We start from the raw sequence: 25243 nt of genomic DNA, 5'->3' as shown, positions 1-25243 counted from the left end.
GCAAGGTCTCCAAACTTTAGATTTGAAACAGTCTGTCATATGAATCAATTAAGTGGGAACATTGGGACCCATACTTTCCTTCTTCTACCCTCAGAGAAGTGTCTTCTCATTTAACATGGCCCTCTTTTTCGAATTATTAGTGGTGACAGGAAAAATATTCTTCCTGGTTATATCTGTAAACCCAATTTTCTATTGCCCATGTCAAGTATTAAGTCAACCTCCAAATAATGATAACATTATATCAAAGTAATGGACAAAATAGTCTATATATGATATAAAATTAAAATGTGAATCAATTTCCAAAGAAAAATATTTTAAGTGATATTAATTCTTTCATCCTTATTGACTACTGGGAATAAAAAAACTGCTCTCAAATCACCTACATTTTCATAATTTGCCTTGTTTTGGAAGTAAATACTTTTCTTTACCACTCACTAGATGATGAGAACCCAGTGGGCAAGAATTAACCCTTTTGCAGTTTTGTAAACTGATAGATTTCCTAACAAAATGTTTTAAACAAAGAGTATGCATGTCAAATGTACTGGAATCAAAAGCCAGAGACAATTGCATGACTCCTAGCATATCACTGAGTGACGTAAAGTTTTGTCAATTGTCCATATATTAATATTTGGACAGTTATTTGGACAATGTGTCCAGGGAAATTTTTTAATGTTTGGGAAATATTAATTTTCTCTAGACAAGGTCTTAAATAACAAAGAAACAAAGTAGGTCCCAGACTCCAGACCCTGCAGCAGTACAGGAATAGGAGGTTTTTGGGTGAAAATTGGAGGGTGCTACGTATTACCTGACAGTCACAGAAAAAATGGGCTTCACCGGGCCCCATTCTTCGTTTGGTGCCCAGGACACTGCAGACGGCATCTATTTGAGCCATAGGAAATTGCCTACATTTGATGGGGCTTTATTTTTGACCCAGAAATACGGCAGTTTCATATGGTTCTGATTAATATTTAATAAAAATGAACTCAACATCTCAAAAAAAAAAAAAAAATGGGCTTCAGAAGATGCGCCTTCCTGCCCTTGGACATGGTGTGCAGAGGACAAAGTCTGAGGGCACTGAGCTATATTGTTTCTATGAAGAGTGACATGAAGACCACAAATGGCAAATGATAAAATGAAAACAAATTAGAAACACCACAGCTATTCAGTATTAGGGTAATTTTTCTCCAATCTGAGGCTGGAGAAAATAGCTACCTGTTAGATTTTTCAGAAGCAATTGTTTCTACTCAAGTTACCATGAGGTATTCATTTCCCAAAATCAACTAAAAAGCCAGGATGAACAATCAGCACCCTTTTCTCCACATTAGTACCATTCAATCCTTCAGATTTAGGAAAGGAGGTACATGCACCAGATTTTCAGACAACTGTGACACTTCAGTCTACCAAAAGATACAAAGTATTTTTTAGTATATAGGATCATAGCTTTAGTATTGGCGGGTTTGATTTGTTTTTTGGGGTTTTTTTATGTGACTGTCTCTATTATAGCAAGAATCCCTTCAGAGCTGCAACTTTGATAGAGTAATCTTTGATATATAGTAATGGTACAGTGCCTGGCATATAGAAGATATTCAATATATGTTAGATGGATGGATGGGTAGGAAGATGAATGGGTAAGTAGATTATCATGCAGGAGCTGTGGCAATGACAGGTACTTAGAAATATCCTATAATTAAGAGAAATGACGTATGTTCTTAATTTCCCAGGCACACATTCTTTCCTGAAGCATGAAAATTTCTAGAAGATTTTCCTTATTGGAGAATGGAGAGTTTTCTGATATCCAGACTAACCCACAAACTAGCTTAGAGCCAGAGAATAAATTTAAATACCAGAACCTAAAGCACCAAAATGAAGGAACTAGAATATGGTGAGAGTGTACAGTTTGTGAAAATGAGCTAAAAAATAGCAGAGCAGTTTTACCAAAGTTAAATGCAAGGTAATGCAGTGAAAAATCTAAAGTATAAATAAAAGCGATAAGACCTCAGATCTGGGGCCCCAATGCCCTTCCATTCATCAAGAATCGTCAAGTTCTTCTCCCTCTCATGAGACAAAAATGAGGTATTTAGGTTCAGTAATTGTCTTTATGTGCAGTATACATGGTTTAGGTTTCATTTCTTAAAAGATTTAGTCTCATTTCAGCTTGGAAAAATTCTTCCTAGAAAAATTAGCAGGAAACTGAATATCTCATGTGAAAAGAAAACATATATGAATACATTAGCCACTTAAGTCTGATGAATTGAAATGGGATCAACATTAAACTTTAGCCTTTTTAAAGCACAAAATTATCAAATTTTACTAAAGGAGTAACTGTGTAGGTCTTCACACACATGTTTAAATATTCACTGTCACGTGGTCCCCACCACTAACCATGGTGCATGTGTCACTAACCTGCTTAATCTTGCTAACTAATTACAGTTACATACCAGAGACAATGGAGGAAGGAAAGTATTCTAAAGAGCTAATCAAAATATAAAAGCCACATGTCATTAAAAATGCAAAATTAACACATAAATAGCTATTCTCAGAGTTGGAAAAAAATTGTTCTAAAGATAGTCATTTGCTTCATATTTCAGAGAAACATTGCCCTGACCATAGGAATATCAGTAAAGAGATGTCTGTGAACTGTAAGAGCCAAACCATGCTTCTCTTCCTTAGGTGTTATGAATTGCAGATTAATCTATAAGGTAAGTATTTGAAAGGATTTGTTTCTTGTTCACCCTAAGTGGATTTTTTCTTCCTTGAGAATACTGCTATTTCATCCTGAAACTTTTCCTGGAGATCACTGTTGTTTGGGTTTTCATTTGTTTGTTACAGAGACACATTTTTAAGAATTATTTTCTCTTAATAGTGAACATAATCACTTTTCCTTTCATTTCAATGGTTGAAATATGTGCTCGTGTTGGTAAATGTGGCTCAGGAAAATGACTGACCTTTTCAAACAAAATTTATAATTTTAGAAATGTAAAACTTAACATTCTTTAGTAATCCAATATTAAAATACATTTAGGTTGATCTATAAAATGCTATGATTTCAACTATTCTTTTTTGAGTGTGCAATAGAGAAGCATTAACAATGCGTGTGGTTTAGAAAAATTCATTTATATAGCCGTTTGCCATGTCATGATGTATCTTAAACAAAAGAGGTACAGACAAAGGTATTGATTTTAGGGACTTAACTAAATAAATAGTATGTAAATTGTGTCTTTTTCTATAAAATTAGATCAGGACACACATATTACACTGCCTTTTTCTATAAGAATGACAGCTATTGAATTTGGCAGACATTGGAATTTGGTTAAAGAGTTACAGACCTTTGATCTTTGGATTACAATAAAATGAAACCATTGTAAAAGGACAGTAGTGGGCCAGCCAATTTCTCAAGCACGCCACAGCAGCCAGGAGGCGTTATCGCTTAGTGCTGTCAAGAAATTGACTCTGCATTTGGTTCTAGCCCTGTGTCTTCTAGTAGATGATGAGGATGGTGAGTCTATCCTCATTAGAATACACAGTAACACCCTGAGAACACAGTTTGGTGTTTTTCCTCCCTTTTAGTTTCAACCAGCTATTCATGCTGATCTATTATACTTCCAAGTAATGATATTATACCCTGGAGAGTAGTTGGCTCATTTATATTTTTTTTTTTTCTAAGACTCTACATGGGGTTATTTTTAGAGGGAGTGAAGAAAAACACTAAATCTCAGATTCAAATCCATTGGAGTTTTAAGGAAAACCCAGTAAAGGAACTTACGATTAATGTTACTCTAGTTACTTCCTTATCTGTGGGAATTTTTGTTTTGGTTTTGTTTTTCCTTTTTTTTTTACTTTTTCTTTTTTTTTTTTTGATAACACTTCCTTAATCAACCTGGCTGCTAATACATTAACTTTCAGAGTCATACACAAGGAAGTCATTCCCTTTAAGTCTTTGCTTTTTAAGCTAAATTCTCCAAGTTACAAATAATGCCATTACACCCTAATGACAACATTTGACCACCAATTTATAAAAGATATTTATTGATAACCTTTTGAATAAAAAGAATGCTTTGTCCCCAAGTTCCCTATTACTTCACATTCTTCTCATATAATTATGACTAATTTTAGCCAAAAGTACCCTAATAAACTGATAATAAACAGTGACTTAGCAAGTTTTCTTAATCTAAAATTATAGATTCATAGCAACAAATAGGCAAGTTAGATCTCTCTTAGGTCTTTTTATCCAGCCCACCAGATCTGTGTTCTTTTTTTTTTTTAAACCTTCTTTGTTATGTCATTCCGCAGACAGAACTCAGGCTGTTTCCTGTCACCCACTGGAGCAAACTGCTCAACAGAAAGCACAGTTGGACAGCCCTTAATTAGTGCTACTTGGGATAGTCAGTGTGTGAGCTTGTGTCAGCATCTCACTTAAACAGGAACAGAGCAGTGAGAATCAGCTGACAGTTTGAAATGCAAGACACCAGGTCTTCCACTTCCACCTACAGTCATACATTGCATGCTGCATGCCTGAGAGTGTTATGAAAAATGTTGGAAATAATGTTCTGTATGTAAATTGAACTCAAATTATTCCATCACTTTTTACAGGGTGTTTATTTCTTTAAGTTAATCCAGGTACATGTTCTCCAATCAAAATCTGACGTGCGAAAGTAAATAAAATAAATCTTGAAATCACTTTTCTGACAATTAATTTTTAAAAATTAACTAGACCTGGCATAATTTTTAATATTAAAAATACAAAGAATAGCACTTAATACTTAAAAGGAGTGATAGAATGCAATTAACTTAAAATCAAGTGAACAATAGCCTTGGAATGTGTATTTCATTTTGCACTGGCGTTAAATGTGCTAAAATGATCACTGATTATTATGATATCAAAACCAAACATGTAACTTAAAAGTCAGAAACCAAATTATCCAGGTAGACTACATAACTGACACATATCATAGCCAAAATCTGGTGGGGGAGATGCCTTATAAACAAACTTTTCATATCCACGAACATAAAGGAAGATTTACATCTTGACACATCTCTTGCGGGATGAAAACCTGAACACGGAACTCTATCACCTACTTGCACCCCTAAAGTTAAGGCGACTAGCTATTCTGATATTTTATTACAATTCCATCTCTATAGCCAAAACCAAACTTCTATACAGAATTTGGCTCAGCTTTGTGACAGTGGGATTTTCTTTGTTATAGAGCAGACACAGTTTAGTCTGGGTGAAAAATGAGATCAATATATTCTAAACCTGTAACTTACTATAAACATAACCTCCCCCCAAACTGTTTTAAATTAGTATTTTTCTAGTGGCTAATAGAGTCCCTTTGGGTTAAATGTAAAGGGAATCTACCATGTATGCTTTCAGAGGGTAAACACTACCTGTTTTCCATTTTCTCTGGAAAGTAGCTATCTCACTTCATATGGCAGACATTTTTAGAAACTGTTTTCGCTTTTTGTTGTTGCAGTTCAGAAGTAGGGTGATGTTTCAGTGCTGGTGGCAGTACAGCCTTCTTTATAAGGATGAATGAAGATGAAAAGCAAGACAAATAGAAGCGAATGAGACACTGCTTTATGTGATTCATGATAGCTTGCCATAAGCCTGTTAGCCTCTGCCTGGCTCTCCTCTCTGAGAAAATAATGGATAGTTACAGTGTGTATAGTGACATTGTCAAACCATCAGGAATTGCTGATTATGGTGCTAAATATTGATCTCTGCTTCACATGTGTCAAAATTCTTTCTTCCCTTAATTAGAACTTCCCTAAGCACCATACAAGAACAAACTGAATATATCAGATCTCCGTGAAAGGGAGTGTGATTCTAGAATATAATTGTGACCTCTTGTCTTCCCTTTTCTCTTGAGTTCTGAGATGACTTCAGCTGTCTCTCCTGCCCTTCCCAGCACATGTGATCATCATGCTCATTTTTCCCAATCTAACCATAGGAAGGTTTTTCCCAGCCTCTGCTTTTCATCATTCTGAACCACTAGGGTAGTAGTCAGATGGCAGTGAGACTTAAAGTGCCAGAAGGTGCCTTTTTCTATTTGTTTGTTTCATGGTACACCGCACCAGGCAATGACCTGTGGCAACAATGTCATACAAAACGGAGACAGGTTCACCCAATCAAAGGGAGGTTTAAAATTAATACAGATCCCTTCATTTCTTCATGCGAGATCTGCGACGGGCAATTTCAGAGTGCCACAGTCTCCCTGATTATCAGCTGCATTCACTTAAAAAATATCTTTAAAAAACTTTTGTTATGGAAACAATCCCCTTTTAGCTCCACATTCCACCATCAACTGAAGCAGGGTAAATCTCCTACTAATTTGATATTACCATTCAATCAGCTTCCACATTCTGTACTCTAGCAGTAATGTAATATAATGAAAGGTTGTGATATATGGTTTCAATTTGCACCGCAAACTGAGCACTTAACTCATTTATCTTAGTTTACCTGTAATATATCGTTATTTTTTAATCATGACACCATGGTGCATTTGCCTTTAGTTTGATGTGCTTGATAAAATCAATATTTCATTAAAAGATTTTCAAAAATTGTTTGTTTCAAACACAGAGCCAGACCAATTTGGCAGCCATTTCTTAGAAGCAACATCTTGCCTGAGTCTGCAAGTAAATGTCTCCACTCGCCGCACAAATACCTTGTGTGAAGGACCTTGGTCTGCTGTTACTTCCCTGGTAGACTGGCAAGGTCCTTCCTCGTAACATGTGGTTCAGAGAGGCTATAAATAACAAATTCAATTTTGACCTTTTCATAATAAATCTAGAAGAGGATGATGAAGGAAAGGTTATTTAGCCTCCTCACTTTTTTTAACAATTCAGACAGGAATCTCTGTCCCCATACAGAGAAAGCACCAAGGGTCCTGCATGAATGCAGGTCTCTTCCCACTGCTGCCAAGTCACCTGGCTACACTGCACTACAGGTGATCTGCGTCAGTGGTAATTATCAGGTTAGCAAAGTGCAGAGAACTAAATTTTAAATTGAGCTGAAAGCCTCAGACTGCAATGGAGAGGTGCCAGCATTTCAAACATCCTGGTGCACAATGATGACACTGAATGTTTGTTTTAATGTGGTATAGTTTGCAAGTAGAGCTACTTACGTGAGAAATGCTAATGAATGGCAACCGTCGACTTTTTCTTCCCTAGCTCAGGGATGTAGGAAGAAAAATGATCTTTGGGCTGCCTGGTTAAAACACACATTACCCACTTTCTGGAAGCTATTCAGCTCACAGAAATAACACTTTTGCCTGTTTTCCCCTCCATGTTACACATAAAATATATGTTTATCACTATAAATCAATATCTAGCTATCTTCACAGGCTACATTTATGCCTTTTGGAGATAAATGCAGAATGTGATAACTGAAGCTACTATAACATCTCTGAATAGATACTTAGCTATTATAGAAATACGAAGAATGTTTTGAAATATAAGCTTATATTTATAGATTTAAATAAGTTTGTTCTACAAGATAATAAAAGAAGAAAATGGTCATTGATAAAACTACACATAATTATTGAAATCCTATTCATTCTACTTTAAATTGACAGCAATTTTGCAAATACCAAAAAATTGATGCCTAGAATGAGTACATCGACAACTACATATAGAACTTTCCATCAGAAACAATTATAGGCTGAGATGACAAAGTCGCCTTCTCCTTTGGTAATAATTGGACGGAGCAGGATTTGCAAGGGCAGGTGTACATAATTTTTTATAAGCCAGTAGCATCTAAGGACTCCTAGCTTTTCTTTAATATCATCCCAACTGTGTATCACCCAAAATCTGGAATAAATTAGTCATTCCTCTATAAGAAATATTCATGACAATTCACAGCTGAGGCACATAGGATATGATCAATAAAAAGCCTACTAGTCTTTAGTACTTATGTCCTTCCCATGAATCTTAACCAAAAGAAGTAATAAATAAGTGGCACATATAAATAGTACCTTTAAATAAGCAAGTGAGCCTTCCTCAGCAATAAGCAACATTCTCTGAATATCAAAAATAATAACTGGTTTTGCAGCAGTGCAGCATGGAAACACGAGGGTATAAGATATACTGTACTTTAAGCTCTGTTTGATGAATCTGAGCACAGTTCCTGGGGGATAGATTACTTTAAACCATGCTCTTTTACTTTCTAATCCTGACTTGATTTGATTTGTACTTTAATACAGCTGCCTGGCAATTCAACAGCAAATAGAGACTATTTATGTAATCAGATTGTAAGTAGTGGGACAAGAAGAAACTCTCTAGAACCTTTTTGGAAAATAGTTTGTTGTACTTTTTATTTATTGAACAGCAGGGCTCCGGGCTTTCCAGTGCTCATTATAATTGGTTTTCTGCTTGAACTTTCAAAAACTGTCATGTCAATACTCAAACAGAATTTTTTTTGCTTACTATATGGCTATGGGCTCTATTTTCTCGTGTGCAACTTGACAAAGTTCTTGTAATACCTTGGAGGCAAAGTTCTAGAGTTCCCCTTCCTATTTAAGAAAACTGGGCATCAAAGGTCTTTAGTGCTTTGCACACTTGTGTTATTTTGCAATTAAATGCCTTAGACTAAGATATTGTTTCCTTTTCTGCCTACCCCTGCCTATTCATGTGTCGATATTGCTCTGTGGGAGGAGTCCCTCTGCTTTTGTTTTACCATCCAACAATATGGTCTTTAATTCTATCACCTTGATGCACCCCTACTGGTAAGTAAGCTCATTTTTCCACTGATGTGTTCATAATCACACTTCATATTCTAGTTACCATTTGATAAAAAATTTGCCCTTTCCCTAAAGTTTCATTTCCTGTGTCACTACCAAGAGTACAAATGTGAATTTTATATTCCCCAACCCTTCCCTTCAGAAACCCTAATAATCCACCCAACCACTTATACACAAGAACCTCAAATGAATTTAAGACAAAGTAAAACAAGTGTCTAAATTGGAAATTAATTTTTAAACTCCATCCCTGTAAATAACCTCTTTTGACTAATATAAGTATATTTAGCCCTATCATATTCTATTTTTAAACTAGAGTGAGATCTCTTGTGTAGTGTATGATTATTTATAGTAATTTTCTATGTGGCCAGAACAGAGATAATTGCAAGACAAAGGATTTCTGCTAGAAATTAGTGCTCTATGTTTCATTTTATTTCCTGTTCTTTTTCATTTCCTCCTACTTAAAGCAATCATCTCTTAGGAACTATGTGATGAGTGGATATTTTCTCTTCATGATAAAAATACAGTACTAAAAATAAATAAAAGAAGGCCATTGAATAACATCAAAATTTTGATAACTTTTAAGGTATTAAAATAGCTTTTGCTTCAAGTGGACAATAGAACACATAGATTCCATAGCATTTCAGATAGAAGTTGACCCCTGTTGTTATCAATTATTTGGTGGTCTTCTCTAAAGATTATTTAAGAGAGACATTGTGCTATTAAACTAAAATTGTGCATTTGATTTGGTTCAATTTCATCCTCATTTTGTTACAGTCGTGGTCAAATGTGTGATTATGAAGCTGAAAGCATTTTTCTCTCAAAACCAACCCAGGTGCTGCATTTTCAAAATCCAAATGTTCACTGACAAAGCAACCATCCACAAACACAAGCATGACTTTAAACCCAATCAACGAAATGCATCTGCAAGGAAAATATGCATCATTGAAATGCTGTAGCTGCTGATCAAATCTGCAGCCATATTCTCAAGAATGATCCTTACGAAACAGAGTGACACAAGCTGCAGGTTACTTTAGAATGCATTTGTGTTCTTTTAACACTTTTGTGGGAAAAAATGGACACCTCTGAGGTTAGGAGAATCCTTATGCAGTATGGAAAATATCGATTCGTTCTAATACCATGCATTCAGAACTTTTCATATTCAGTATCCAAAAAAAGATTTCCAAAACATTGGTGAGAACTAGGCTGTAACTAAGAATAGAAGGGATAGTTCAGCATAATGAAAGTGTGACCAGGAATGAATTTTTTTTTTAAGAAATTCAAGAAATGGAAAAATTCCTGACAATGCTTACTTGAAACAATAATGGACATGGAGGCTCTTGCTGGACTCTATTATTTATTTCAAATATTTAACTGGAGTGGATTTTTATATTTATACAATCATATCTGTGAGGGTAGTCATGTTTAACCACAGTATGACTTGCAGCTTGATCCTAGAAATATAAGTTTGCCGTGCTATACTACAGGTTAAGGTGACCATCGGAATCAAATAAAAATATGAAATCCATTAAATTCTTAGGGTAAAACTCATTCTCTGGATCTCAAAACATTGCTTGTGTATAGCAGCTTTTTACTTTCATAATTATGTGTCTATGCTGTTCCCTGTGTGAGTGAAAACATAATTTGTTATATGCAAACTGAAAAAAAACTATCATAATTTTTTGAAAAAATTATTGAAAGACAGATACACATTTATCATACATATATATACATATAAATATCTATACACATGTATAAACCAACAAATCTGGTTTGCTGATGATTAGTAAAGAATTTATCTTATATTTTCCTTATAGAATACGCTCAGTTCTTTTAAGAACCTGTATGACTGTATTATCTATTCTATTATCTATTTTACTATCAGACAGAGGGGATGAACTAGTGTGTTAGTTTCATCGCACAGAACAACTGGCTGAGATTTGCTCTTCCTGTTCACTAAACTCAGAAGACAGATCTGATTCTGTGTCTTTAGCTCCCAAAACTACATCAAGGCTACTCTTTTAGTCAACTTGGAAATTTATATACTATACACTAACCCTCCTTTAATATCCTCTCTCTCTTTCCTCTGGGCATTTATTGCTGTTCTTTCTAGTTCAGTAACCAGTGAGCAGAAGGTTCATTAAAACTAATTGAATTGGAAACTTGTCTGCCCTGGGAAATATTAACTCTTTGTTGTTATCTGTAGGAAATTCCTTTTGTTATGTTCCTTTGAATTGAATTATTGGATCTTAATGTTACAAAAGCTGTGTTAAAAGGACTTTCCATCTTTTTGATGGTCTAGACAGCAAGTTTCAGGAAAATGTCCTTATGTTGGATGGGATTTTACAAAATAAAGCAGCATTTTATCCAATCATGTAAACAGCAATATTTCACACTGTTCAAAAACTGGAACGATGTTGCCCTGTCAACTCTTGTAGTTCTTCTCGTCACTGCTACACTGACTGGATTTTTTTTTTTTTAAAGAGGTTTCTATTATGGTTCATTCTCACTTGGTGAAACAAATAACACAACTGCAGGTTAGCAAGTCAATGGTAGTGGAATATAGATTGTCAGAGAACATTAATCCCACAATTGCTGCCATTCTATCCATTTGAACAAATGTCAAAATGAAAAGATTATAATTATTCTTAATGATATAGAGAAACTCACTTTAATTTGTCATTTGTAATCATTTGGAAATTGTGCTGAAAAACTACATTTGAAATAGGGTTTAGGAGGCTGTGTGTGTTCTGGAATTGTTTAGAGCAGAGAAATATTGACAAAATTGGAAACATTTGATAATACTCACAGTGGTAGATGTTTGCCAGCTTTAAAAATCAATTGAAAATAACAGGCAACCCACTGTTGCTAATAAAAGTAAATATTTATGACTGATTTGACTGTGCTTCAATACCAGTCAATCACTTTCTAAAGGATCTTTGCAATTCATTAACCTCTTTTTACTGGTCTTGTCCCTGTTGGTATTAGCCATTAAAAAAGAATAAGGGAGGGGGTTTTGATTTTTTCTGTTCTCATCATTCATAGCTTATTTGTTCCTTCCCTTCATTCCCACACATTGCTACTAAATTGATTGTCTGTTTAGTCATATGAATGATAAAGTAGCAATGCCAGCAAGATTGAAAGCTTCCATTAATTTCTGAAGAAGGTGAGTTCCTCTGCTTCAACCACAACTGAAAACAAACCTACTTCTCATAGTGTCTTCTATCACTAGTAATTTTTGCTGTGATAGAGTCCACGTAACTCTTAGAGCTCCTTTTTGGACTTCTCCCTGGGCAAACTTTAAGAAAACAGATATTTATTAATATCATCTCAAAATTGCCTATTCTTCTGTGCTTTCAACCTGGCTATAATATTTATGTACAAAAAGCCAACATCTGCAAATTTGTATTTAAACAACATTGAAAACAATGCTTCATATGTATTTACTTTTTAAAGATGCTACAAAATTTCATTCATTCAGTAGTCAGCATACGCAAAGGTAAATCTTTCATGCAGTGAGAGACATCTTCCTTTATTAAAGGAGCTTTTTAGAGTTCTTCCATGACAGAGTTTTAGATTTCTGAGATCTGTGTTTAAAAATAATAGCATTACACTTCACTGCTTTTTTTTACTTCTTAAAATATTCATAAAATTATAACCATCTAAAATTATCTACAGCAACTGTGTTTCCTTACAAAGGTATCCTGTGATGTATTACAGTGATACTTTAAGTTGCTTTAATTGCCGTTGTTAGTATATATCTTGTCACTGAATAACATACTTAGCAACGTTGAACACCTGCATAACTTACCAGTATGTGTAAGTTAAAGCCACCTCTAGGTAGCCTTAAATTATAATCCTCGGGCTTCTTTGGTGGCGCAGTGGTTAAGAATCTGCCTGCCAATGCAGGGGACACGGGTTCAAGCCCTGGTCCAGGAAGATCCCACATGCCGTGGGGCAACTAAGCCTGTGCGCCACAGCTACTGAGCCTGCACTCTAGAGCCTGTGAGCCACAACTACTGAAGCCTGTGCGCCTAGAGCCCGTGCTCCGCAACAAGAGAAGCCACCGCAATGAGAAGCCCACGCACCACAACAAAGAGTAGCCCCAGCTTTCCGCAACTAGAGAAAAACCCACACGCAGCAACGAAGACCAAACACAGCCAAAAATAAATAAAATAAAATAAATAAATTTATTTAAAAAAATAAAAAATTATAATCCTCTATGGAGACAGATTTATTTTACTCTTATTTTATTTATTTTATTCTATTTATTTATTTTACCCTGTCAGTGGTACATGTATCTTATCACCCCATGGGACTTTGTTTATAATGATAGCTAATATTTATTGAGCCATAAGGTTTGTTGTGTGGCTGGCACTATGTTTAAAAAAAGAAAGTTTAACATAAATTATTGTAATTATTTACAATAGCCAAGATATGGAAGCAACCTAAGAGTGCATCGGTAGATGAACGGATAAAGGTGTGGCATATAAATACACTGGAATATTACCCAGTCATAAAACATTAAATCTTGTCATTTGCAACTACATGGATGGATCTAGACGGTATCATACCAAGTAAAATAAGTCAGACAGAGAAAGATAAATATCAAATGATCTCACTTATATGTGGGCCCTAAAAAACAAAACAAACAAACAAAATAAAATGAACATAGACTTTTAGATAGAAGAAAAGGGTGGCTGCCAGAGAGGAGAAGGGTGGGAGCTTGGGTCAATAGGTGAAGGGGATTAAGAGGTACAAACTTACAGTCATAAAATAAATAAGCCATGGGGATGTAATATAGCATAAAGAATATGTTAAGTATACGCTTTGTATGGGGAGAGATGGTTATTAGACTTACCGCAGTGACCATTTCATAATGTATGTAAATGTCAAATCACCGTGTAGTACACTTGAAACTAACATAATAGTGTACATCAACCATATTTCTATAAAAGTAAAATAGTAAATAAAATAAATAAAAAAGGAACTTTAACATAAATTATCATGTTTAATCCTCTCAACAACTCCATGAGGTAGGTTCCAATTTAACTGCAATTTCTCAGATGAGGAAACTGAGGCTGCCAGAGATTAAATGACTTTCCCAAGATCACGTGCATGTTAAGCTGTAAGAACTGAATTTGCATGACAGTCTGAAGCCAGAGCCCATGTTCTCAATGCTCACTTCTACTGACCATTCAACTTGGTCTACCCTGCACAAGAAATATTGATACTTTTAGATTTGCCTATTTCACAATCCCAGATTATAATATCGCACAAGGGCTGGGGTATCTTATTCCACTTTGAGCCTCACCTATGCCTTAGCTTGGCATTTTGCATATAGTGAGTGCTTTTGAATTGCCAGAGTGTGCATGCTATACAAAGACAAACTCTAATTATTTAGAGTTTTTAGTTTTCTTTCTTTGTAATGGCTCCAAGCACTAAACAAAAAATAATGCTACAGACAATAATTTCAGAGAAAGGAACAGAAGCACACACACACACACACACACACACATCAGCACACAAGAGGGGGGTGACGCATGTGGCAGAGCCAGCAATACAGCAGGATTCTGAAGCCTTGTCCCTGAGCCTACCCTAGCTACCTTCATACCTAGAGTTCTGCGTGTGGTCTGTGTCATAAGATCTTATCTAAATGCACCACTGATTCTGCATAAAAAGGAATAAGCCTAAGTTATTGATTTCATCCACACTGGCATCTTGGTCTCCCATATGAACCAAGATTTCTGAAAGCCTTATCATTAGCCTTTCTATGCAGAGTCAGCATCATCGAAGTTAATTAGAAATGAGAACACGTTCAGTTTTTCCAATCTTAGACGGTACAATTTGGTCCTTGGCGGTCCCAAGTTTGGAAACCATCTTTCCATGGATTGGCATTTAGATTCACATTGGTAGAGAAGACTAACCTTCTGTTGTTCTCTGTAATGGCTGCCCACAGGAGATTGTCTTCATGCTTCCAATAGCGCACAGTAAGATCTTTGTGCAGCAGCTAATCCACAGCAGTAGACCTAGCATGGTTCCACATACTTTATAAGATACTGAATGAAAGATGACTTTAAGGAAAGGAATACAAATACCAGTAACACAAGAACATCCCACTACTGGCAAGAATGGAAAGAGGTGAGAGTCCTTCTTCACAGATATGGACCTAAAGCAGAAAGTCCGTGACTTTATTTGGCAGACTTTAAAATGTTTATTCTCATTGTAGGCATTTGTCTTTTGACATATTATCCTTTCCATAAAAAAGAAATATTACTTCCTGAAAGAAGGCTTCTGAAAATGAGTACATGATTATTCAAATGACGTAAATGGCAGATGGGGCATAGCAAGTAGAAAAGGTTCTTCTGTGAAGTTACATCTTCTAAACCACTGTGCTTAGGAAGAGAAAAGTGCACTCAGAGCAAATATGGCAAAAGCAAGAGGCCTGAGTGGTCTGGTTCTCTACAAAGGATTATAACATTAGCCAACAATTTATATGCTGGTTTTTTAAAAAGGAATATTTAAAAATGAGTATAAAATAGTCATTAAATTATTTTAAAAATCACACTCTGCTGGTGTTTAATAGTTTCTTCAGTAAGTTATTATTTCTCATTATGTTAAGAATATGTTTTAAATTACAGAAAATGTTTTAATGTTTATTTTAATAAAATTAGTAACATTTGACATCTAGGAGGAGATATAATAACTTCACAAAAATTATACCATTTATTTTAGCACTAAATTATTTTATTGGGAAATATATCCAAAGATACATCATTTATCTAAAAGACTAACAATTTCTTTTCCACACTAAAAATCTATCATAACTCTCTCTCTGGCAAAGTTGACAAAATAAACTTGATAAGAGCAATTCAGCAGGCAGTGAAACCTTTACATTGGGAACAAGGATGAGGTGATGCCAATATGGTAATGATAAAAGATTCCACTGAGGCTGCCTATTTGTAAGTTTTCCCACGTCAGTGTTTCTACAGAAAAGCTGAAGTTCATTTGGCAGGTAGAAGCCTCCTGGGAACCGTTTTGCATCAAGCAGTATTACAAAAAATGTTGAGAAGATGGTAATAGCTGTCTTGAGCAAGATCGATAGCACTTTAGGATTCCTAGGCCAGATGCCTCTGCCTTCCAGTCTATTCATCCTTGCATGCTGGCCCGGAGAAGACTTACCTACACACTTACCCCAAAAAAGCAAGTAACCTTGATTTTTCAGAAGTCCACCTGACACTTGTGTTCATGCTCTACAGTATTTAAATCACTAATGTCTCATCAATGTTGGCTCACAAACTTATTTTGTATTTACTCCTTCTTTTTAGATCTATACTCTAAGCAGAAGCCAATTTTTCTTTTCATAGTTTAAAATTGTTTTCAAAATAATAGCAAATAACTCATATCCCAAAAGCTTTTTGCTAAGAAGTTTTAAAAATGAATGATAGGTTATAATTTATATCTTACCTGAATTGACACTTGAATATCTGGAAACGATAGGCAGTACCAAATTAAAATTTTTGTGACATACATGTGAAACCAATTAATAATGATTCCCCCAACATCAGTAATAACTCAGATGGCTTATATTGAAATCACCAAGAGGATTTAAAAGTGTATCTTTAGGGAAGTCATCTAACCTCTTTAGATCTTAGCTTTCTCTTCTGAAAATGAAAAGACTGAATGATTTGATCTCTTTAAATCCTTAACAATCCCAAACACTTTGACAGAGAAGGAAGGAGAAGGACTTGAGCTACCAAGTGGGCAGGTAAAAAGGGAAGATTGGAAAGGTCACTGATGACAAAATTCATAATTTGGTGCCGAGACTTGGCCTGGCAAGCAGTGCTGAGAACTGGTAAATGTTCTGAGCTTATCTTCAAGATTAGGAGACGGAGTCAATCAAAAGGATTAATTTTTGTAAGTTTGAAGGCCCCTAAAGAGAGGCAGGAAATTCAACCCACTGATCTTGAGACCCCCTGTTGCCCTGTGATGGTATCTGTCTCAGAGGAGGGGCCAACTCCGACCTTTTGTGAAGGAATCTTCCCTGCGTGCTTCTCTCCTATAGCCAGACCTTTGAATTTCAGGAGAAAGGGGACCTCTGGCCTTAAATAGGCCATCTTGAGAGCCCAGCCACGGATTTCTGCAGCATGCAGCAACTTCTCACACAAAGATTAAGCCCCTTGCCTAATGCCTCTTTGTACATGGTGGAAGCAAACTTGGTTTGAAATTTTTACAAAAGAGTAAATGGGAATTTTACTTTTTCTTAATCCCTCTTATCCCTTTCAACTCATAATATGGAAGTAAAGAACCTGGAGTTTGTGAGGTTCACTCAGGGAGTAATAGAAATACAGTAACACATCAATCCATTCATAGATATACTGGAGAAATTCGTATGACCTTTAATGCCTGGGAAGATTTTTGCCAAAGCCAAGGTCATCTAGAATTTCTCTCTTAAATGTCTTTCATAAAGGTAATCTTGTTCTCCCACCCCTTTCCTTAACCTGCCAGAGACTTTGCTATTTGGATCATCTTTCTCAAGTGTTTGGTGCTTCCTTCAATTTCCTAGAGAGGAAAGATGGATATTTCAATAAAAATTCATGTTCAGGGTATTTCTTCTTTAATGTATTTTGGTGAGTTCTAGATAAATTTCTCTCTCTCTTTTTAATATATTTATTACCCATTTCCCATCCTTTAGTGAATAGATAGAATTATTACATTATTATAAAAGAGAATTTTCAAAGTTTATTCTTCCATATTCTCCATTATTGGGAATAATTATCAATATTTATTAAATGTTAAGGTTGGAAAAGGCATAACACATCATAAATTATAACAATTTTCAGAGGAAGAAACTGAAACTTGGAGAAGTTAACTGACATCTGAGATTGTTAATAAAAGACACTTGATCTTTTGACTCTTAGTCCAGTGCTATTTCATTACAATAAAATGCCTTATTTTAGATGAAACCATGGATTGCCAAAGCTAATAGGAAACTTGGAAATGAACTATGCCATGCTTCTCCTTTCCCAATAAGGACACTAAGGACTCCCCAGTGCCCTTCGGGTCCCCTTTTGTATTCACCAAGCAAGACCTACCTGACTGGAGGAGGAGATGCAGACCTTGAGTAGAAGATAACAGACATGTGAACCCAAGACAACCAAAGGAGAGCTGCTTCATCATCCATATCAGCCTTCACACCCCCAAAATGCACCTCTCCTTAGTGTACCTTCACTTTCAAAGGAGTATTGAATAACATTATGGGAATTCTGGCACCGTATAGATGAGTGGGGTAGAGATCTTTAAGGTAAGTGATGCCTTAAGATTCTTCACACCATCTCATGGAAATCACACCTAGCTCCATCTCTGTGAAAGGCCTACCTGGGTACAACCACAACTGCTTTCCCAACCCTGAGCCATGCCAAAAATATTAAGACAATCAAAATCAATATTGTCAATGTGATTCGTGACTGCCTGTGGGTAAATGGCTAGAGACAAAACTGACATTTCGGGCTTCCCTGGTGGCGCAGTGGTTGAGAGTCTGCCTGCCAATGCAGGGGACACGGGTTCGAGCCCTGGTCTGGGAGGATCACACATGCCGCGGAGCAACTAGGCCTGTGAGCCACAACTACTGAGCCTGCGCGTCTGGAGCCTGTGCTCCGCAACAAGAGAGGCCACAACAGTGAGAGGCCTGCGCACCGTGATGAAGAGTGGCCCCCGCTCACCGCAATTAGAGAAAGCCCACGCACAGAAACGGAGACCCAACACAGCCAATAAATAAATAAATAAATAAAGTGTAAAAAAATTTAAAAACAAAACAAAACAAAAAACTGACATTTCATTTGGCCATAGTAATGCTTCCAAAGTGTAAATGACCTATAGTACACAACTGATTGCTATGCACAATACGAATCTACTGTTCTCATTCTTTCTTTTGTGGCTATAGTTACTTTCCTTCATTTGTTCAGACAAGGAATATACATTATTTATCCATACTCCACTAAGCTAAGTGGTAGGTCCTGGAGTACAATTTTGAATAAGACAGATATGATTCCTGACATATTTGTCACAAGAGGGAATTTCAGAATAAGAAAGCACATTAGAGGAGGACAAAACCACTGGGGATTCAGGGAAGACTTCCCTAAAGAGGCAACATTAAGCTGAAACTTTGAAAGAATTAATAGGAGTTAATGAGTCACTGAGCAGGAGGAAAAGTGTTTTAAGCAGATGGAACAGCATATGCAAGAGCCCAGAAACAAAAGGGAATGTGGCGCGGTTAAAGAAGCAGAAAAGATCATAACAGTTGGAACGGTAGGAGTGACAATGAAATACTCATGGATTATGACTGTCTAAGAAAAATATGTTTAAAAGAGGAAAGAACCTAGATGTGCAATTGGAATTGCTACCTGAGTGGCCCATGCACAAATCCTGGTGCTCCCCGGGTAGCTGGGGTGCAGCCCATCCCCACTTCAACTGATACCTGATGTGGAAGACTTGTCCTGGTTCAACCTCTTCTGTTCCACCAGGTAGGCTTCCTCCTTGCTTCTTGCAGCAGGAGCATTCACCCAGTCCTCTGAGGTGGATCTTCAGCCAATTGGATCAGGTCTGGCCACTCTGTACGGACTGCAGGGACCCGGAAGAACAAATCACATCTATGTCACACCAAGCAGTCAGTTTGAGGGCTTCTCTTCTCTCCGCCTGACATTTCTCTCCAACTCTCTTCTCCCCCTCCCAAGTAGTCACAGAGATCAGGTTAGCAGAAGTCTAAATAAGGACAAGATGCCAATCTTTGTTTCTTGCAGGCACCTCCAATTTCTACAAGTAATTATATGGAAGGTCCCTCACTTAACGTGGATGAAGAATACTTCCCTTCCCTCTCCTATGGGAAGAAAAGGGGAATAAAAACCTCAACTCTCTCTCCTCCCCGGATTAACAAATGGCTCCACTTCCACAGGTCTCCACTCTCCCCTCAGCCGTTTCTCCTCTCTTCTCTATCTTCCTGTGCCACCCGCCCTCCACAAGTCTTCTGCTTATAAATTAGGAAAAGGGGAAGATGAGTTATGCATACATAATCCATAGATGTGTAAGGAAAGCTCTGATTACAGATTTCTTCCCTATCACCATTTCCCATTGGTCTATTACCAAAAGGTGAATTCACCAAATCTACATCCTTAAATCCTTAAACTCTGAAGCAGGCCAACACTTGACAATAGGCTGTTCCTTTAAAATCTCTTGCCTCAGGGACCACAGAGATCCTTGCTCAACCATTTTAAAGCAATCTTGATTCCAGAAGATGTTGACCCATGGAATTAGTTTCCTTTTTAACTCCCCTTCTTCTGCCCCCTCATTTGCCTCTGATGTTTCCTGACGTTGATGTGTTTTCAGGATTCCAATTCTGGTACCCACGCCATTCTGCTCCTGGTGTCTTTTGTCCTGACACCCTGTAATTGAACTTAGCTTAACCCTCCAACTCCCCTCCTGCCTCCCAGGCTTCATGTTGATCTTCTCTTTCCCTGATACTGGCCCCCAGGATATCTCTGATTTATATTTTAGCCTTGCAGATTCCTGGTATTAATCTTCAGAGTTAGGGCACAAGAAACTCTCTGGAATTCCCAAAATCAAAGCATCATGTATTGTTCATAACATTTTATGTTTTTATTTTAAGTAAAACTGAATGACCATAATAATAAACAGAAAATCGTTTTTCTGATAGAGTTTTTCTATTAAACTGCCACAGGTTTTCTGCTAAAAAAGTTAATAATAAATAATAAACTCATGATTTTTTAATATTATGAAGCTATATATATATAAAATTCACTAACAGAAAAATGGTCTCTATATGATATAAACATTTGATAACTGAGAACATTAGAAGGAATCATCAGCACAAAAATGCCAATTAAAAACCATTTTAAAAGTTAAAAGGCAATACCATAAAGATTTAATATTTAAAAGTTGTTACCCTTAAAATGAAATTTTAAACACGCAAAGCATTAATGACCCTATCAAATAGTCTTGACCTTTGTTCCACGACAAATATTCCAGACGTAGAAAATCTTTCATTTTGCATTGTTCAGAATGCACCCAAAAGCATGTTCAAGCTGGGTGTTTGGGTGCAAATTACTTCATATGAATAATTATTTTTAAATGATGAAAATATTTTGTCTGCTTGCTCTGATTTTGGTTTTGCCCCTGAAAGTGATATTGCTTTTGCTAATTTAGATTTTAGATTGGTTTTTGACTTGTCTGTGTATTGAATGCGCTTCGTTTTTCTTTGTATTTTTACTGTTAAAGTATTTACAAAAGAACTGTAGCCTCCAGTGAATATTCAAACACTGAAAAACTCCAGGAAGATTATTGGGTACTATTCAAATAAGGTAATATTTGAATCACCTAGCAAAGTTAGCACTACGTGTAGACTCACACGTCACAGTTTCCAATTTAAAGAGTTCTTTTCTTCCAAAATTTGTCTCATGGAAAGCACTCATAGGACTTGTATAAAATATACTAGGTGCATAAACTTATTAATATTTGTTTTATTTGCAAGAATGGCTGTGTTAGCAATAGAGCAATAAACACACACTTATAACTGGGCAAAAACTACAAGCAAAATTAACTGAAGAAATGGTGACCACTTCTCTCTTCCTTATTCCAATTCAGTTTCTGGAGTCCTCACCTCCCTTGTCAGTATTTCCTGCTTTTGACTTAACATCAGTGGATTCCTTCAAACCAGGAACATCTTGATTATTAAGCTTTCGTTCTCATGGGAGAATTATAATGCTTTTTCTCGTTTTCCTGAATTCTGAACTGATTTTTTTTCCTGAGGATTTGTCCCAGCAAAGCCCATTAAGAATTCCCAGGAAATAAAAATAGAATCTGGGTAATAAAATGAAGTCTAACCTGTTTTTTTTTCCTTTGTGCTGAGTCTAGCTGCACTTCCTCATAGGGGCCCGTGTGCGGAGGCCTCGCGCCAGGCCCTTCAGACCAGAGTTCCTAGTGCGGAAACGGCTGCGCCCGAAACCTCAGCTCGCTGGACCGCGGGCAGGAACGCTGCGCATGACACCGTGTGAAGCGACTGACGGCAGTGGGCCGTGTGCAGAGACGCTGAGCCCGGCACTGCGATCCGGAGCCCAGAGCAGCACAGCTGCGCTTGCGCAGACCAGTGAGCGCTCCGCCTCCTTTCCCGGCTGACTAGAACCCTATCCTGTCGGGGAGACGGCGAGCGTATCTAGAGCTCTAGAGCAGGCCCTCGCACCTCTCCATTCTTTGATCAAAGAAAAAAGCTTTCCTTTGCTTCTGAACTGAATTCGGTCTCCTTCTACTGGCAGAAGGACCCTTGTTGGGGCCCAACTCGAAAGGGTCAGTAACAGATTCAGGATTTGAAAAACGTAAATTTCCTGAGAACTATTGGAAAGGAATTCCTTCATGGAAATCAGGTCTCTTATATAGGCCAACACCTGGCCAATGCATGTCAAGGTTTATTTTTATATTTTTTTAAATTTTATTTATTTATTTATTTATTTTTGTCTGTGTTGGGTCTTTGTTTCTGTGCGAGGGCTTTCTCTAGTTGCGGCGAGCGGGGGCCACTCTTAATCGCGGCGCGCGGGCCTCTTACTGTCGCGGCCTCTCTTGTTGCGGAGCACAGGCTCCAGACGCGCAGGCGCAGTAGTTGTGGCTCACGGGCTCAGCCGCTCCGCGGCATGTGGGATCTTCCCAGACCAGGGCTCGAACCCGTGCCCCCTGCATTGGCAGGCAGATTCTCAACCACTGCGCCACCAGGGAAGCCTGCATGTCAAGGTTTAAATGATAAAATAAAATAAGGAGTTTTGTTTTCTAGTAAGTGGAATTTGCTAAGTAGAAATATAATCCAGTTTTGAACATGAAAACGTATACCTCCCAAACTTTTTCATGTCATAGAAACTGTGTGGGACACATATTTGCAGTACACTGAGGTACCAGAGGAGGCTGCCCTCTGGTGTCTGTCACCCCAAGGCCATCCAGCCTTCCGGGGGACGGAGATCAAAATCTTAGCGTGCCAGTCAGCCACCTCTGCCATGTGACCTGGGTGTCTGCCCTTGGAAGGGGGGTGGGGCAGGGAAAAGGACCATACTAAGATAGGCAGGCCCCAGGCTCAGAGCCAAGCTCTGGCCCTGAGAAAGGAATCAACAGCAAGACAAGAGGGAAAGGCAGTGATTTTACAGAGAGTGATTCTGACATGAACTAGCCAGCTGCTTATTCACCCAGGTGTATACTAGTTGGGTGTTAATGGATTGCAAAGGTTTTGGTTTGGTTTGGTTTTTTTTCAGTTTTTTATTTTTTGCATGTAAACTCATTATATTGTTGTTAATAATTTATGTTGGCATACCATACTTGTATGTTCAACTGGCCAGTAGATGTAGGTCAGACTTAACTGCCAGAGGGGGGTCCTTGAGAAATAAATGAGTGTCCTGGACCCTGGGGTTATAAAAAGAGGTATCTGCAGATATGTGTAAGAAGGGGAGGAGCTGGGGACTTCCCTGGCCGCAGTGGTTAAGAATCCGCCTGCCATTGCCAGGGACATGGGTTCCATCCCTGGTCCGGGAAGATCCCACACGCTGGGGGTGGAACAAAGCCCGTGCACCACAACTACTGAACCTGCGCTCTAGAGCCCGCAAGCCACAACTACTGAAGCCCACGTGCCTAGAGCCCGTGCTCCACAACAAGAGAAGCCACCACAATGAGAATCCCGTGCACAGCAACAAAGAGTAGCCCCCGCTCACCGCAACTAGAGAAAGCCCGTGTGCGGCAACAAAGACCCAATGCAGCCAAAAATTAAAAAAAAAAAAAAAAAGAAGGGGAGGAGCTGACCCATGGATTCTTTTCTCTTGACTCTGTTCCAACACTAAAGCTGTGGGAGTCCAAACTGATTTCACTCCATTCCTGGGAACCTGAAGCTCAGAGAACAGTTCCTTGGGGTAATCACAAGCTTCTGTTTGCCCATGAATTGCCTTAACCAACTGGTCATGTCAGCTCTTTGGCAGCACACACCTTTCACAGCCCAAGGTGTGCTTTGTGGAATTAAAGTCCCAGGAGCCCACAGCAGTTCCTCAGGAGATGACCCACAAGCAGAGAAATCCAACTATTTGGCACCAACTTACACTCAGAAAGAAAATCGTTAGAACTAAGTTGATATATCTCTAACAAGTGGTTCTCAGCTCTGGCTGTACATTAGAATTTCTGAGGAGTTTTAATGCTGATGCCTGGGCCCTATATCCCCCCACTTCTCAAGAGATTCTGATTTAATTAGTTTGGGGTGACTCCAGGGCATCACAATTCTTTTAAAGCACTCCAAGTGATTCTATTATGCATCCAAGATTAAGAACAGCCACTCTAATAGGTCCTTCACAAAAAGATGCTAGCCTTTCCTATTACCCAGGTAGCTACATATATAACAAGAATATTCTACTTCTTATTTGGTTCACATCAATGTATTTAAAAGAAGTACTACTATTACTCACATATTTAATACATGTCAACTTGTCTCACAGTCGCGTAAAGATGCTTCCTCTTCCCTCAAGAAACTAACAATCTAAATAACAGCATTTGATCAATGGCAAATTGGACTCAACAATAGGTTACAAAACGGGATGTTTAGATTAGATGTTAGAATTTCTGGGCAGCAAGTTTTCTAAGATGCTGGAATTTATTACAAAAAGAGCCCATGGAAACTTCTCTCCCAAAATTGTAGAAAATAGACTATGGACAATTTTTCTCATCAAGGTTTGAGGGCAGGTCCACCTGAAGAACAAAGACATGAAGAGTTCAAATATGCAGCACTTCCTAAAATGATTTGGCCATGGAAGCTTCCTTTCCCCCAGAATATCCCAATAGCTGATCTGTGGGTATTCAGAGAAAGGTGTCAAATCTATAACTGTGGATAAATGTCCAGACATCCTTACTTCTCCAATTAAGAAGTCTTCTCCCTTCAGATAGCAGAGCCTTGGACGTTATGTGAAACACCAGGAATTGTTTAGAGATCAAACTTAAAATGACTAGTGCAATTTTGTGCAAAATCAGACCTCATCTCACACAAATTCAAGCAAGAGCAGTTGACACAAGTTTAAGAAATATTTATAGAAGAAAACATAAAATTGAGAAAGTATAGCCTTATCACTTTTCTGCCTACATATTTATAGGAGAAAAGTCTAGTGGTTTTTTGGGCATAAAAGCAGAGAGATGCTGGAAAGTTTAAGGTAGATGAAAGAGCTTTAGGAAAAATATATACAAAAGTTCTGAAATGGTAATACAGGCATAAAGAATAAGGGACATACCAGAATTAGGCTGATAGTACCTCAGAGGTGTTTCTGGTTTTATACATTCATTGAAAAAAAAAGAAAACTTTCATGATATATTTAAGGAGAACTCAGTTTTATACAAATGATTTGTTGAGATGAAGATTTTCCAAGTCCTAAACATCAGTACTGTGGGGATAAGGTCAACCTGTAGATACTTTATATAACAGCATGGCCAGAAGA

General features: G+C 37.5%; 2 long non-coding RNA genes across 4 annotated transcripts in view; one reads left to right on the top strand and one right to left on the bottom strand.

Moving 5' to 3' along the window:
• LOC309630470 overlaps window positions 1-25243 on the bottom strand; it is a 290298-nt gene that overhangs the window by 245501 nt on the left and 19554 nt on the right. For 2 of the 3 annotated variants that reach the window (XR_014245685.1, XR_014245686.1), the window contains exons 1-2: window positions 21630-23435; window positions 19210-19352 (exon numbers count right to left, since the gene is read on the bottom strand). This is a non-coding gene — a long non-coding RNA (uncharacterized lncRNA). Of the gene's footprint in view, window positions 1-19209; window positions 19353-21629; window positions 23436-25243 lie in introns of those variants that run through there. The other variant, XR_014245684.1, reaches the window with a different exon arrangement.
• LOC309630480 overlaps window positions 1-25243 on the top strand; it is a 126507-nt gene that overhangs the window by 82516 nt on the left and 18748 nt on the right. The gene's annotated exons all lie outside the window — the stretch shown is intronic.

Source organism: Balaenoptera borealis (assembly GCF_965194805.1).
Source record: "Balaenoptera borealis genome assembly, chromosome: 6".
Taxonomy (NCBI): Eukaryota; Metazoa; Chordata; class Mammalia; order Artiodactyla; family Balaenopteridae; genus Balaenoptera; species Balaenoptera borealis.
Note: the sequence above shows the minus strand (reverse complement) of the source record. Positions and strands in the feature narration are given on the sequence as shown.